We start from the raw sequence: 10,593 nt of genomic DNA, 5'->3' as shown, positions 1-10,593 counted from the left end.
CCTTCAATAATAATATTCATCTCACCACCTTTGATCTCCTCACTAACTTTTAACACACCTTCGAGCACAAACACCTGGGAATTCTCACTTCCCACTATTACCAAGGTTAATCCTTTCTTCACTGAACCAAGTCCATCTGACCCACAAGGACTGTATTCCTTTTCAACTGAATCAAATACCTCAGACTTTTTCTGAGCTCCATTACTAGGTTCAGTACCACGTGCATCCACATCTTGGACACACTCAAACGGGACATTTGCCTCTTCCAGGCTTTCAATACCCGTACCCGGTCCAAATTCTAAATTCCCCTGATTCTCCCAGCTACTCTCTGGGCAACTCCCTTCCAGAGTAAACTCAACCCAGCAGGCTGAAACAACGTCATCTGCCACCCCAGCGGACTTCTTCAAGGCAAGGGCACCCTTTTCATCTAGGACTGCCCTCATTTCATTATCGGGAACACCTTTAGAATTTTTAACTTCTTCAAACAGTTCTGCCAAACCAGACAGATCATCCATGTCCAACTCTGGACCTTTTAACAGCTCTATCTGTTTCTCATCTTTATTTCGTGCCTCTAGAACTTTTCTCCTCGCTAAGGGAGGTCTACCTCCTCTCCCTTACACTCTTTCACTTTCCTATTCTCCGTTCCCCCTCCTCTTTGTACAGGGTCAGTAAAAACGTCTCGGCCAAATCGATACTGTCCTGATTTAAACTGCTCTCTGTCTCAGCTGCCTTTCTCGACATGCTGCGAGTGACCGCGCATGCGGGATAGATCTTGGAATCTAGGGGCGGGACCGCAACGCTCACTGGCCAGCTCGTCAGCGTCATTGCTGACCAAACCTTACCACCAGCTAAATCGTTACCAAGAAGGATGTCTGCGTCAGTTCTCGGGAATTCTGATCGCACCCCTATTTCAACTGGTCCAGATACCAACTCACAATCCATAATGATCCTATGCAAGGGCACCATTTCCGTCCCTTTTCCTATTCCTTTCACAGCTACCATTCCCGTCTTGTGACCAAAATCCAGCACCTTACTGCTAATCAATGATAGTTCAGCCCCCGTGTCTCTCCAGATCCATACTGGAACTGGTGTGTCTCCCTCCCTCACAGACATGGTTCCGTTTGACATACAAGTCTCAGATCCTTCTCATACTCTGTCTACCCGGGGATCTCTTGTCGATTTACTGATTACCACGGCACATCCAATAGGGACTGCTGCTTTCCCTTTTCCTGTCTCTTTCCTCAGAGCAAAGCACCTAGATGCAATATGCCCCCCCCCCCCCTTTCCACAATGAAAACAGGTCAAGCCCAGAAATCTCTGGCCATCTTGCCTTTCCCCCTCAATCTTACCACTAGCTCCTGGCAGGACCTCTGCCTCAGCCAGCGGGCTTTCTCTACCGTTCCCACAGTCTCTATGGGAACTTTTATTCGAGGAAAACTGTGTCTTGCAGGTTAGGGCATATTCATCTGCGAACCTAGCAAATCCTGAGATGGACTTATTCAGCTTCTCATTCAAATACATCCGGATATCCTCCGAAACACAACCTTTAAATTCCTCAATCAGAATTAACTCCCTGAGATGCCAAAAATTGTCTTCCACTATTTCTGCTGTACACCAACGGTCCAAGAGCACCCCCTTCTCATAGGCAAACTCGGTATACGTCTGATTCCACCCTTTCTTTAAATTTCTGAACTTTTGTCTATATGCTTCAGGTACCAATTCATAACTCTGGAGAATGGCCGCTTTTACTTTGTCATAACTCTCCGCCTCTTCCTCCTCCATGGACAACGCCGTATATGCTTGTTGTGCCTTCCCTTTTAACACACTTTGTAACAGCGCCACCCACTGATCTCTGCCACTTCTGATTCACTGCCACCTTCTCAAAAAGCAAGAAATAAAAATATCAGGTTATAAAATAAATTGGGATAAAAGTGAAATTTTACCTCTTACTAAAGGAGATTATAGTCAATGTCGATTAATAACTCAATTTAGATGGCCAGCAAATGGTATAAAATATTTAGGTATAAGAGTTGATAATGATATAAAGAACTTATATAAATTAAATTACCTACCATTATTGAAAAAAATTCGAGAAGATCTTGATAAATGGATGGTATTACCAATAACATTAGTAGGTAGAGTAAATACCATAAAAATGAATATATTCCCTAGACTACAATACTTATTTCAAACACTACCAATACAACTACCCCAGAAGTTTTTTCAAGAGTTAAATAAATATGTGAGGAAGTTTCTTTGGAAAGGTAAGATGTCAAGAATATCGTTGAAAAAATTGACATGGAAATTTGATCTAGGAGGGTTACAACTTCCAAATTTTAAGAATTATTATAAAGCAAATCAACTTAGATTTATTGCATCTTTTTTTGAGAGAGATAGACCAGCAAGGATTAGAATAGAACTAGATAAAATAGGAGAAAATACACCAGAAGATTTTATATATAAATGGGAATCTAAATAGATATGGGAAAAGAAAGAATCTCCTATATTAAAGCATTTGATTGACTTATGGAATAAGATAAATGTTGATGATGAGACAAAGAAATCTTTATTAGCAAAGAGAACTTTAATTCAAAATAGACTTATGCCTTTTACAATGGATAATCAACTTTTATATAATTGGTTTCAAAAAGGGATTAGATATATAGGAGATTGTTTTGAAGGAGGTATATTAATGTCATTTGATCAATTGAAGAATAAATGTAAAGTATCAAACAACACTCTTTTTTGTTACTTCCAATTAAGGGCTTATTTAAGAGAAAAATTAGGTCAATGTTATTGCTGAAATCTAATGAAATAGAAACTTTAATTCAAAAAGGAAAGACTAAAAAATTTATTTCTTGTATGCATAGCTTGATTCAAAAACTGGCAATTAAACAAGGAGTCCATAAGTCAAGACAAAAATGGGAAAGTGACTTGAATATTAAAATTGAAGAAACAAATTGGTCAAGACTATGTCTTGATAGTATGACAAACACAATAAATGTTCGGTTAAGATTAGTGCAATATAATTTTTTACATCAATTATATATTACACCATAAAAAATAAATAAATTAAACCCAAATTTATCCGATCAGTGTTTCCGATGTAAACAAGAAATTGGTGCTTTTTTACATTCTACTTGGTCTTGTTCTAAAATTCAACCTTTTTGGACAAATTTAAGAGTTTTATTGGAACAAATTATTGGAATACAACTTCCACGTAATCCAACATTATTTTTATTAGGTGACATTGAAGGGATAAAATCGAAACCCAAATTGAATAATTTATAAAAATTGCACTGGCAGTTGCCAAAAAGGCTATTGCAGTTACTTGGAAATTGGATGCATACTTAAATATAGATCGTTGGAAGAATGAAATTTACAGCTGTATTCCACTTGAAAAAATTACTTATAATTTAAGAGATAAATATGAAATATTTTTGAAAATTTGGCGCCCTTATTTACAAAAGACAGGATTAAATATATAGGTTCTCCAAAGATAAAATAATTGGTTATTTGGGGAAAGAAATAAATATATATACTAAAGTTATTACGAACTCCATGGAGCACGTGGGGATCTTCCGATATCCAGGCACTCTTTGTTTTTTTTCTTTCTTTCTTTTTTTTCTATAGGGATGTTAGTGGGGAGGGGTTAAGGGGAGGGGGAAGGGTATATATATATATTTTTAAATATTTTCTTTTTCTTTCTGTAATTATTTGAAAACTCAATAAAAAAGGTTTTTAAAAAAAGCAAGAAATAACTATCAACATCCGTCTCCTCGAACGGAGGTACTAACCTCAACTCCCGACTAACATTAAACCGCTCCTCTCAGTCTGACCCTTGATCTCTTCACTCTTGCCTTAACTTCTCCATCTCCAAGTCATGTTTCCTCTGTTTCTCTGCTTCCCTCTCCTTCTCGGCTCTTTCCTTTTCTTTCTCAGCTCTCTCACTATCCTTTTCAGCAGCTTCCAACTGTTTTAACTGAATTTCATACTCCCTTTGTTTCTCAGCCCTGTCCTGCTTCCTTTTCACCTCTAACGCCTTTAGCTGGAGCTCATGCTCCCTTTTCACCTCTAACGCCTTTAGCTGGAGTGCATGCTCTCTTTGTTTGTCGGCCCTTTCTTTCTCTCTCTCTTTCTCTTTCTCGGCTCTTTCTTTCTCCTTCTCAGCTGCTTCCAGTTGCTTTAACTGAATTGCATGTTCCAGCCTTAATTTCTCCATCTCTAACTGAGCCGTCCCACTAGCTGGTACCTCTACAGGGATATTTTCCAATACCTCAGCTGTAAACACATTCTTCCCAATATAACACTGAGTTATTGCCCTTCGCACCTCCCACTTTTTCATGGACAACCTCACCTCTGCGAGGTTTAGCCCTTTCACCAGATTTATCAAGTCCGATTTGGTGGCCGCCTCTAGCACCTCTAGAGTCGGGTTTTCTATAAATTCATCCATGTCCATCTTTGCTGGTTTCTCGTCTGGCTACCCACGTAACCAGATCCAAATTTGGACTTACAAGCCCGATTCACAGGCCTCCCAATTTGGTGTCAAATCTCGAGACGAGAACCCCAATTGTTACGTACCCCGTAACTGGGTCACTTACCAGCAAAGATAGAGAGGTCCATGGAAGTCTGATGGTACTATTTTTAACAGTATTTATTGATAAAAATACACAAAAATAATATCAAAGCAAACATACAGATAATCTACGTCGTCAATACTAAATCTAAAAGCGCGGGTATAATAATAATCAATAAGAAATAGCTCTATCGTTGTCTAGGAGATAATGTATTGTCCGGTGGAAATATAAAAGTCACTCAGTTCATGCAGGCTGCAGCCTTTGGTTGGAGTCAAGAGAGAGGGATTAAACTTGCCCATTCCTTTTATGATGTCAATCCTTCGAGAGTCAGTGAGGGCTGATTGCTCCTTTGTGTTAGCTAAAGCCGTTCTTCTGTGGTAAAGGCCCACCAATTCTGAGGCAAATGGAAAAGGACGCACGTGGGCTTTTCCACCGGCTTTCGCTATTACGCTGTTACAGGAGTTCTAGCATTTCTTCTGGTGCGTTTGAAGGGGCTGTTCCCCAGACCCTCTTTTATCCTGACTCATGGGGTCTTAGGTGTCACTCAGGGTGGAATGATGCCATCCCCCAACCAGCCCACGTTGCCTGAGGGCTTCCATGAAGCACAGTACTCAATACACAATTCCGTCTCCAAGAGACAATGACCTTTTCCGTGGCTTTGTATCGCTGAGGGCCAGGACATTCCAAATGTCTCTCTCTCATTTCCTGGGACTCCTGACCTGACTTAACAGTGATCTTGTGATTCTCAAAAAGGAGGGGGGGCACAGGCGTAATAATGAACAAACTATTGCAAACTCCCACATACCCTGCTGATCCACTAACCGCAGTCCCTGAAGATGTATGCGGAATGTCTTCAGGAGGGTAAACTCACAAAAGGCATCCGGACAGGACCAGGGGACTGACCACCTTCTAAAGACATGTGCTGTTCAACTGGCCAGTGTGTTCACCGAGCTCTTTCACCTCTCACTTTGACAGTGCCTGACACTCAGCTTCTTCAAGCAGGACTCAGTTATACTAGAGCCCGAGATGAGTGTGGCATCCTGCTTCAATGACTAACGCTTACATTCACAGTGACAAAGTGTCTTGAGATGTTGGAGGCGAGACATATTGGCTCCTGCCTGAGAAGTGATTTGGATCTGCTCCAATTTACCCACCAGAGCAACAGGTTCAGAGCAGAGGCCATCTCATCGGCTTTTCACTCAACCCTGGAACATTTGAACAGCAAGAATTCATACATCAGGATGTTCCTTGTTGACTACACCTCAGTATTCAATACCATCTTCAACTCTAAGCTAATCAATAAGCTCCAAGACCCTGGCCTCAATACCTCCTTGCACAATTGGATCCTTGGTTTCCTCACACGTAGACCCAGTCAGTTTGGATTTGTAACAACATCTCTTGCCCAATCTCCATCAGCACAGGTACACCATAAGGCTGTGTGCCTAGCCCTCTGCTCTGCTCACTTTATACTTACGACTGTGAGGCTAAGCACAGCTCTAATGCCATAGTCAGGTTTGCTGATGACACCACTATCATGGGCCGAATCACAGGCGGTGATGAATCATAGGAGGGAGATTGAAAAATTAGCTCAGTGGTGCCATAACAACAACCTCTCACTCAATGTCAGCAAGATACTGACTTGAGTAGAGGGAAACCAGAGGTCCATGAGCTAGTCCTCATCGGAGGATCAGAGGTGGAGAGGGTTTGCAACCTTAAACCCTTCAGTGTTATCATTTTGGAGGACCTGTTTTTGGCCCAGCACCTAAGTGCAATTACGAAGAAAGCACAACAACACCTCTATTTCCTTAGGAGCTTGCAGAGATTTAGAATGACATCTAAAACTTTGACAAACTTCTGTGGATGTGTGGTAGAGAGTAAATTCACAGCCTGGTATACAAAAGTCAATGCCCTTGAATGGCAAATCGGACAAAGAAAGTGGATTCAGCCCAGTCCATCATGGGCAAAGCCTTCCCAAACATTGAGCACATCTATGTAAAATGGTGTCATAGGAAAACAGCGTCCATCATCAGAGATCCCCACCACCCAGGTCATGCTCTCTTCTCACTGATGCCATCAGGAAGAAGATACAAGAGCCTTAGGACTCACAGCACCAGGAGCAGTTACTACCCCTCAAGCAACAGACTCTTGAACAACTTCACTTGCCCCATCACTGAAATATTGCCACAAACTATGGACCCACATTCAAGGACTCTTCATCTCATGTTATTATTTATGTATGTATGTATGAATTTATTTATCTATTTATTTGTTTGTTTGTTTGTTTATTTATTTTTGTATTTGCCCAATTTGTTGTCTTCTGCACTCTGATCGAATGCCTTAATTAGGCAATCTTTCATTGATTCTATTATAGTTACTATTCTAGAGATTTGTTGAGTATGCCCACAAGAAAATGAACCGCAAGGGGTGTATATACTGACATATACGTACTTTGGAAATAACGTTTACTTTGATCTTTGAACTTTGTTGTTTCAGGAGTGACTCACTATGCCTCTGACTACAAGGTGTTCCAATAATATTAACAACAATGAACAAAGTCAGAAGATTTTCATCAGTTGCAATTCAATATTCTGGAAAGAGGCTGTATAAATAGTTACTGAAAAAGAAGCAAACTTAATCCAACTTAAGGTTTCTCCCTTGCTGTACCCAACACAGCTTGGCATTCCATATATTATCCCCTCAAAAATAATCAATAAGCTTCAATACCTCGGTCTCAATTCGTCCTTGTCCAACTGGATCCTAGATTTCCTCACTTGGAGACCCCAGTCAATTTGGATTGGCAACAACATCTCCACAATCTTCATCAGCACAGCTGCGCTACAAGGCTGTGGGCTTAGCCCTTCTTGCTTTACACTTACAACTGTATGGCTAAGCACAGCTCCAATGCCTCTGTTGACACCACTGTCACTGGCCAAATCAAAGGTGGTGATGAATCAGCATGTAGGAGAGAGAATGAAAATCTGGCCGAGTGGTACCACAGCAACAACCTCAATTATCATTATTATCAGCAACCATCATTACACAATATCAGCAAGGCTAAAGAGCTGATCATTGACGTCAGGAGGAGGAAACCAAGGATCCATGAGGAAACCAGGTATTGGAGGGTCAGTGGTGGAGAGGGTCAGCAGTTTTAAATTTCTTGGTATTACCATTTTGGAGAACCTGTGCTGGGCCCAGCACCTAAGTGCAATTATGAAGAAAGCACAGCAGCTCCTCTGCTTCCTTAGGATTTTGCAAAGATTTGGGGTAACATCTAATACTTTGACGAACTTCTATAGGTATGTTATGTGGAGTATATTGACTGGCTGCATCACAGCCTGCTATGGAAACACCAATGCCCTTGAATGGAAAATTCTACAAAAAGGTTTTGAATTCGGCCCAGTCCATCAGAGGTAAGACCCATTCAGCACATCCATATGGAGCATTGTCGCAGGAAAGCAGCATCCATCATAATGGATCCCCACCACTCGGGCCATGCTCTCTTCTCACTGCTGCCATCAGGAAGAAGATATAGGAACCTCAGGGCTCACACGGTTCAGGAATGTTTATCACCCCTCAACCATCAGGCTCTTGAACCAACGGGAATAACTTCACTCAATTTCACTTGCTCCATCACTGAAAAGTTCCATGACCTTTGGACTCACTTTCAAGGGCTCTTCATCTCATGTTCTGCATATTTACTGCTTATATTTTTATTATTCTTCTTTTTTGATGTTTACACAATTTGTTGGCTTTTACACATTGGTTGAATGCCCAAGTTGGTGCAGTCCTTCATCGATTCTAATATGATTATTATTTTATTATAGATTTATTGAGTATGCCAGCAAAAAAATTAATCTCAAGGTTGTATATAGTGACATGTATGTATTTTGCTACTAAGTTTACTTTGAACTTTGAACATATATGCTTGCCAAAGATTTAAAATGTACGGTTGGGTCATTCAACAATAACATCAGAATGTACTTTTCCTCTTATTTTTTAATATATTTTATCTTATCGTGCACCACATATATTTTGTGATTTGCTAACTCTACATCCAAACACCCTGCTGATTACAGAAGTGTGGGTTTCAGTCCCACCTCTTCAATTGTCCTGTTATAAAAACAAAATGCATCTTCTAATCAAATGTGGTTTTGGTGAAAAAAATTGTATAGTTATGCTGTGAGTATAGGAATCGCATGACAGCTTCAGAATATGTCAGCATTATTGTTTCAAAATATTAGCAGATAACATTCTATATAGATGCAGAATAGTGCAGCATTTGAAGTGGTTATGGCATTGTAAGCAGTAACAATACCCTCATTTTACAGCACAACAGGAGTCATTTGAGCATTACCGTTGAGTTGGGTTCTTAAAAACTATCGGTGTTACCCCTATTTTTATCCAAAAAAAATTTCCATTTCATTTTCTCATACTTAACCACATTCCTTTTAAAATTCTGCTTCCACTAATGCTTCCTTTAAGAAAAGAACATTTTATATATTGTGTGTACCCTAAGCATGACACAAATTATCTTACAACCTTTAAAAATGTGTGGTTATAACATAAGGTACCAAATTACCAACAGCAAGATCACACGAACAGCAGTAAAACACAGAGGAATATCATTGATATTGATTGAGGGGGATAACAGTACTGGTTGTGGAAAGGAGTTTCACTTTCCAGGGCATGAGAGGCTTACTGCTAACCTCAGCATAACCCCTCCCCCACTCTTCTTTCTGCCATGGCCTTCTGTCTTCTCCTATTATATTCCCCCTTCTCCAGCCCTGTTCTCTTTCACCAATCAACTTCCCAGCTCTTTATTTCACCCCTCTCCCTCCTAGTTTCACCCATCACCTTGTGTTTCTTCCCACCCTCCCCCCAACTTTGACTCTTCATTTTTTTTCTCCACTCCTGCTGAAGGGTCTCGACCTGAAACGTTGACTGTACTCTTTACCATGGACGCTGGCTGGCCTGCTGAGTTCCTCCAACATTTTGTGTGTGTTGTGAGGTTTTAAACAGCCCAACAGGTGAACATCAATACTAATGACATTTTTTTGTTAATTCCAGTTATTGACACGAATCTAAATTCTAGTCTTGCCAGGATTGGATATCAGCTGAGGTCTCAGGTGTCCAGATAGCTAATCCCTCAATTTAACTGCTGCATCACTATCAAATCTCCAACAGTACAAAAGGCCATGAGAATCATACTGGAGTGTCAACTTTGCTCGAGCTGACAGTAAAATAGATTGCAATCTGGTTAGAGAAGGAAGATTATTTTATATTCAATTTACTCATGGCATATGTGTACAAACATTTAAATAAGTGTTTCTTTTTAAATAAGTGGTTGCTTTTATGTTAGCAAAAGGAACAGTCAAATTGATATTCACAGTCTTCAGTAGATAAGAATCACTGCTTTGCATGTCCATCGTGCAGGTTGTATGCTTGCTGTATGCATGGGAAACTTTCCATTTTCTGCAGCAACTGTTCTGTTACAAGAGTTCCACACACAATGTGTCTGAGAGCTTTCTGGTTTTTTTTAAGAAGATAAACCAGGCTTCAACTGCCAAACATTTCAATTATTATTTCATCTTTATAGAGTTTAAAGAGCTGGAAGGTGCCCAGGAAGCAATTTTTGTTCAAGATAATCCAAGTAACTATGGCACTATGGCAGAGATATATTGTGAGGAATAACTACAACAAAAGAGTAACCTATTTTCTTCTTAGTAATTTTCCATCCAAAATAATTTGTTTATATGGGATCCTTGTAAGAACTGGATTTAGAATTTAAAACTGGATTTAGATTTAGAATTATCACGTGTACTGAGTGCTATGAGTAATATCATTATGGATAGCATAATTGTAGATTAACTACAATGAAAACCAGTCCTCAGGAAATGAAACCTGAACACAATTTAACTTCCAACTGATAACTTTGTGGCTAGTCAAACCAATCACTGGGTGTGGGACATTCTCTGCACCACTGACACTACATAGAAAATAGACAAATGTTTCTGCT

This window comes from Hypanus sabinus, chromosome 1 (genome assembly GCF_030144855.1).
Source record: "Hypanus sabinus isolate sHypSab1 chromosome 1, sHypSab1.hap1, whole genome shotgun sequence".
In the NCBI taxonomy this organism is placed as follows: domain Eukaryota; kingdom Metazoa; phylum Chordata; class Chondrichthyes; order Myliobatiformes; family Dasyatidae; genus Hypanus; species Hypanus sabinus.
Note: the sequence above shows the minus strand (reverse complement) of the source record.